Source organism: Peromyscus maniculatus, chromosome 2, assembly GCF_049852395.1.
Source record: "Peromyscus maniculatus bairdii isolate BWxNUB_F1_BW_parent chromosome 2, HU_Pman_BW_mat_3.1, whole genome shotgun sequence".
In the NCBI taxonomy this organism is placed as follows: domain Eukaryota; kingdom Metazoa; phylum Chordata; class Mammalia; order Rodentia; family Cricetidae; genus Peromyscus; species Peromyscus maniculatus.
The window spans coordinates 36,845,721-36,852,530 of record NC_134853.1 but is presented as its reverse complement, the minus strand read 5'-3'; positions in this window follow the sequence as shown (position 1 = coordinate 36,852,530).

The following is a 6,810-nucleotide window of genomic DNA, read 5'->3' as shown; positions in this document are numbered from 1 at the left end:
TAGCTCTTACTCTTATATTTAGCCCATTTCTATTAATCTTTACTTTGCCATGTGGCTCGTGGCTCACCGGTACTTTACATCTTCCTTGTACTGGCGACGGCCCCAGGCGGTCCCCTCTTTCCTCCTCCTTCCTCAATTCTCCTCTCTCCTTGTCCCGCCTATACTTCCTGCCTGGTCACTGGCCAATCAGTGTTTTATTTATATAGAGCGATGTCCACAGCACTTCCTATTTTTTTCTTTTTCAAAAAGGAAGGTTTTAACTTCAACATAGTAAAATTACATATAAGAAAACAATTATTGAGTAAGAATTACAGTTACGCTGGGCGGTGGTGTTGCACGCCTTTAATCCCAGCACTCGGGAGGCAGGGGCAGGCGGATCTCTGTTAGTTCGAGGCCAGCCTGGGCTACTAAGTGAGTGCCAGGAAAAGGTGCAAAGCTACACAGAGAAACCCTGTCTCGAAAAACCAAAAAAAAAAAAAAAAAAAAAAAGAATTACAGTTACAATATTAAAGAAGATATCTATCCTATATTTGTGAGTTTAAAGTTTTATATCTAACTTATCTTTTATCATAACTAAGGAAAATTGTAAATCTTTAACCACATCAAAGACCTCAGAAGGATATAATACTACCTGAGAAATGGGAGAAGGATGCAAGCAACTTTTGGGAGTCTTGCAGGGTAGACAAAGACAGCTGACAGCCTGGACAGTCATCCAAAGTTCTTTTGTAAAGTTGGGGCATCTGTCTTCAGCCCACAGGCCTAGAGTCTCTCATTCACTTTTTTCTGTGTCTTGTAGAATGTCTGGCAGTTTCCTGTGCAAAGCAGGAACCTGAAGGACCATTTTGTCAAGCAAAGTTTAGTGGTCACCTTCCTATGGGTCCTGCATGTCCAGTTGATCAAGCAGTCCAGGCAAGAACAGTTTCTTGCCAAAATCACTATTTTTGCCAAGGTGAAGATAAACTCCATATGGAATGTCTTCGATGCCCATACTCCTCTCTGAAGTAAATCGGTACTGTCAGGAGCAGACATGTCTCACTGTCCAGAAAGTCTAAATTTTTAAAACATTTTAAATGCCATATTCTGTAGGTCTTTGAAGTGTTTGAAGACTACCTATCTATCTGAAATATATCTATGTATACCTAGAAGACTTAACTAACATGGCTACAAATATGATTATCATAGATGACTAATTATTAATCTATTTTTTATTATCCATTACAATTTTAAATGAGTTACATAAACATAATACCTCAAACAAGAATAAAAATATATATACAGTATAACAAAATTAAGTTTAAATTTGTATCAATAAGCTAAAATCTATAGCAATGTAAAACATTTTAAACAAGTTGTTACTCTTTAAAAGTAGGTTCATTAATCCACCCTTTCATCTTATCATATCTAAACTATCCCCTTTTTTTTCTTTAGAAAGAGATTGTATTTATAATCAACCTGTTTTAAATAAAAATATTGGTTTTTCTCTGTCCCACACCAGAGGGCTCTTCTGATTTGGGACACAAGAATCTCTTAACATTTTTATTTTAGGAATATGTGTGGGTTTAGAGAGGGAGTGAGCCCATTCCATCTCCAAAGCCAGCTTGGTATATTTGGGAACTTGGGCATAGATTCTCTTACTACTTCCTGCTGGATGGGGGTGCTATATCTTATGGGGACACAAAGAAAGTTTTAGGATTATGGAGTAGTCTATGAGGGTGTATCATCTGAACCAGTTTCCTGAAACCATTCTGGATATGGCATTTAAATAACTTAGAATTCTGTTGACATGAGACACAATTGCTCCTGGCTGCACCAATTTGATCCCGAGAAAATGTTGGGCTTCTAAGACATTTCCATTTGGAAGTTTGTCTTCTTGGCACAAAATGGCCTACTGGGCAAAGAACTGCCCTTGCCTCAATTGCTGACAGTACAAATGCAATGCTGTCCTTTCTGGACAAGCGGAACACAAGGAAAGCGACCACTGTACTCTGCCAAAACAGGGTAAGATGATCTTTCAGAATTCCTGATTCTGAAAATGGTCTGTCAGATACCCTAGGCCTGTAGCCAATTTGAATGCACCAACAATGCTGAGAAACATTAGGTGACTGTCCAGGCTGCCAGCTGTCTTGGTCTACTCTTGCAAGATTCCTGAAAGTTGCTTGCATCCATCTACCATTTCTCAGGTACCATTATATTCCTTCTCAGGTCTTTGATGGGATTGAAGACTAGCAGTTATAGTTACAATTTAGTATATATAATATCTTAGATGGAACAAATTAAGTATTAGATTCAGGTTCTTTAGGATAGGACACCTTTTGGAATGATCTTTGTAACATGCCATTTACCTATGCTCTGTACTTCTCTGGATTTTAGTATGTGTTGCTTGCTTGATGTTATTTGCATTGGTTGTAGTTCCATCTTATCTAGGTCATTATCCCTCATTATTCCTGGACAATATTTGATAACCATTCCTTTATATATAGTCTTGTATTAGGTTAGAACCTTCTTATTTAGACAAAAAGGGGGAGATGTAGTGGGTAGTCATTCCAGCTTTGATCTGGAAGTTCCAACCCCCATTGAGGCTTCGGCAACTGTCACACCTACAAGGCAGGGCCAAGAAAGGCACCTGGGGACCAGAGAGCTGGATGGGCCAGCGCTCTCTCTGTTCCTGGACCCTTGATGGTGGAGGTTGACCTAGCAGAGCTCCAGAGAACACCGCTGGACTGTGATACACCTTCTCCAGACCCTGCGACCAACCTATCCCTTCATTTGTAAGTTATCCACTAAATAAATCTTCCTTTTAAGTATGTGGAGTGGCCTTAATAATTTCACCAATAGCCCCTTGCTCATTGCTGAAAGGAGTGAAACAGCCAAGGCAATGCTGGAGAGCTCACTCAGGTGGCAAGGCCATGGACAAGCTGATGGGCTGACCAAACCTGCAACTACCCAGGCCCATAACCAGGCTCACTCCAACATCCACCCCATCTATGATCTTCTGGAGCACATGAAGGAGCTGGTCCTACAGACCCAAAGCTGCAAGACCTCCACGACACAGGGCAACAACAGATATCCAAGAGGAGTCCCAGTGAGGGCCCAGCATCGATAGTGTAGCAGAAGCCAGAGGCCTTGAACCAGACCAATGACTCTTTGCAATAAACACTTTTAAGTAAAAATATAAGGATAAAAAGTTTACTGCATGACTCACTGTGTCACACTACAGCTTCCATGATGAGATTGATTTTTCCTTTTTTTTTTTTCTCTTAAATTTTATTTTTGGGGGAGGTTGCAAGGGCAGAGAGCAGATATGAAAAGATGGAGAAATGAATGGGATTGAGATACATTCTGTGAAAGACACAAGAATAAATACAAAGAAAGTTTTAAAAAGCTGGAAGGCTAGAAATATTGTATTATTGTTTTGAATGCACTATTATATTCAACAAGCAGTCATAAATAACCTTTGGCTCACATTGGGTGTCAAACTCTTATTTACTTTAACATAGATCAAGTTTAAAATTTGCCTTAAGCTTTTAGTATAAATCCATGACTCTAGATATTAAACATCATTTAAAAAATACAGTTTGATTTATACTTAAATTGTTCATAATTATTGCATTGGATAGAACTCATACAGTCATACAGCTATTCTATAAACCAATATCCTTTTGAGATGAGAACAGAGTTTAATCCTGTTTCAAAAAACCCAACCAAGCAAACAAAGAAACAAAGCCAGATAGCTCCCCTAGGATTTCAAGCTAGAAAATAGTAGAAATATGGCTTTGCCTCAAGTCTGACGATTAAGCCTTTTTCTTAGCCTCTACCTCCCACTAGAAGCTTCCGGAGATCTTTAGAAATGTGGACAACACAATGAGTCAACTAGGGAGCAAGCAGAATGCTGTGTGAATCTGTAAGGAGCAACAGTTCAGGGTAATCCACTGTGATAAGTTGTGGCTTGGCTTTGCCCCAAGGCTTCCAGCATATACTCACAGCTGTGTGCTTGTTAGCGAATCTTTATTATTCTGTTTCCACTAGGGGTCTAACTGTCCTTACACTATATCACGTAGCAACCTGATAGCATAGTGACTTTTGCAGACAGATGTCAACATTGCTTGTTTACTTGAAATATTTTATGGTGGTCATAAAATATGTGAGCATAGCAGAGGTAGATCGGTGATACCAATGGACACAATTGAACAACAGTGTGATGTCACTGTATGCCAACGCAGTATTGAGCTCCTCAAAGAGACTAGATCTTGGATGAAGTTTCTTACCATGTACAAGCTAGGAAACCAGCTAGGAAGAAAAGGACATGAGGCTATGTCTACTACCTTGAGTTCGTTGATACATTCAGATGTTTACATATGTTCATACACATATAATTATAAATATGCACAGTGCTTTACACATCAATAAAACCTAGATGAAGTTGTTTAAGAAGATGTCAGTGAGAAAACATGACTAGTTTCCTTGAACTAAATGGTCAATTTCTGGGAAATAACATCTATTCTCCTTAGCCTCTCCAGAGCCTTGAACACAGGGTTTGAAGTTTCTCTGCAGAAGACAGTCCTGGCAGGACCCTGCGTTGGTGACTCCAAAGTTCTCATCTGTTTGTATGAAGTTTTAGATTTTGCAAAAGGTAACATGCTGTGGCTGGGACCGCACAACCTCCACAAGTGCCACTAAATGTATTATAGTCCCCTGAAGGAAGAGTTTATTTTGAATTGGGAGATTCTGAGAAACTCCAAAGATGTGTGTACTTGGATAGCCTCCAATGACACCTCCAACATCTACTGCTGCATCTGCCACTGAGCTGAATGCTGTCAACACAACAAAGATTGCGACCTGGTTCCCCCCAAGACCGCATACTTCAGCAAAGAAGGGCAGCATGCAGAGAGAGCTAGTAACAGGAAAGCAAATGCAGGCCAAAGGGAGCACCTTTCAAACAGTGACCCCAGGATTTCCTCAGACACTCCCAAACAAGGAGAACCAGATAAAACTGTGTTTAAATTATCCAGAAAAGACTCCAAGAAGATAAAAACGATGGGGGAAATAGTCAAGAAGAGCCACCTGGTTGCAGGAAGAACTGAAGGAGTCCACAGTTGAGCTCTAATCTTTCCCAGTTACTGTGCCAGCTCCGTGTGATGGAAGTTGTGTTGCAGCCCAGGGTGGGAGCCGTGCTCTCTCCCTGCTGTCTGTACTCAAGGGTACAGCTTCAGGCGCAACACTCCTATCTCAGAGCTTTCCCTCCACCCTGGAGGTCTGGCTTCTCATGTCCCACTTCGTCACTGGATGGAAATTCCACTCTTAAAGCAGACAGTTAAGTACACTGGCCTTGTCACTTTGGGCTCAGTTCACTTGTAAGAAATGTTTTGGGCTGAGAGAGGATTCCAGGAACACCAGTATCCACCAGCCCCACCTTGCAACTCACACCCGTTCCTATGTGGGAGCCCCTCTGGGAGAGGTGGCCCAACTTCCAGCTCCACAGCAGCAGTGCAGAGATTTAAATCAGCCTTTAGGTACAAATAAATAACAGGAAGTTCTGTAAATTCATAAATATATGACAGCTGAACATTTCCAAATAACCAGTAAGCCAAACAAACACACAAAAGGAAGTCAGAAAGTATTTAGAAATGATTGAAAATGTAAACATGGGTCAAAACTAATGGTAAGTATAACAAAAGCATTTCTCAGAGGGTATACAGTTGTGAATGTCTATGTTTACAAAAGAAAATTCTTAAGTAATTTAGCTTTCATCCTAAGAACCAGGAAAAAGCCGGGTGGTGGTGGCGGAGAACGCCTTTAATCCCAGCACTCGGGAGGCAGAGCCAGGCAGATCTCTGTGAGTTCGAGGCCAACCTGGTCTACAGAGCGAGATCCAGGACAGGCACCAAAACTACACAGAGAAACCCTGTTTTGGAAAACAAAACAAAACAAAAAGACAAAAAAAAAAAAAAAAAAGAACCAGGAAAAATCAAACAAATCCAGGACAAACAGGGGTAAAAATAATAAAGATTTAGTCAAGGTGAAAAAGAGAAAAAAATATTAAATAAAACCAGCAAATAATCACAAATTTTCACTAAAAAAAACCAGCAAATCAGGAAATCTTTAACTCAAGTCTTTTCTAGAACCTCTGCCTGATGATACTTAGTAAAAGCAAATTATAAAATCAGGAATTAAAGAGGGAACATCTTAACAGAATTCGTAAGAGTAAAACGGCTAGAAGTCACACTGGACAGCTGCATGTCAAAACTGTGGAAGCTCTGGAATGAATGAGCCAGTTCCTGGACAATCAGAGCAAAACTGATTCAATTCAAAGTTAAAAATCTAGAGAAACCTGCAACCAGTGAAACATTAAATTAATAATTAAAACTATCTCTCACAGTAACTGGGCCTCTAGCTCCAGGATCCATATTTGCCTAATGTGGGTGTGGCCTTGAGTTCAATCCCTAGCAGAGAAATAAATAGTAAAAGTTAAATAAAAACATCTCTCACTAAATTCCCCAAGTCAAGATCACTTTGCAAATTATAAAAAAAAAAAATACTTACATAAAAATGAACTTGTCACTAATTCCTCAAAACAAAAATCTTATGAAATCAGTATTGCACTGTACCCAAACAGGCAAGGACAAAGAAAGTGTGCACTCCCAGGCCTGTGTGTGCGCATGCGTGCGTGCATGCGTGCGTGCGTGTGTGGAAGATTACAGGTATGTACCCCCTATCTCTGCTTCAGCATTTCTTAGGTACATGCTTAGATATGAAGCCTAAAATTAACAAGAATTTGGATTCAAGATCAATATAAAAATGCCAGCTGAACTC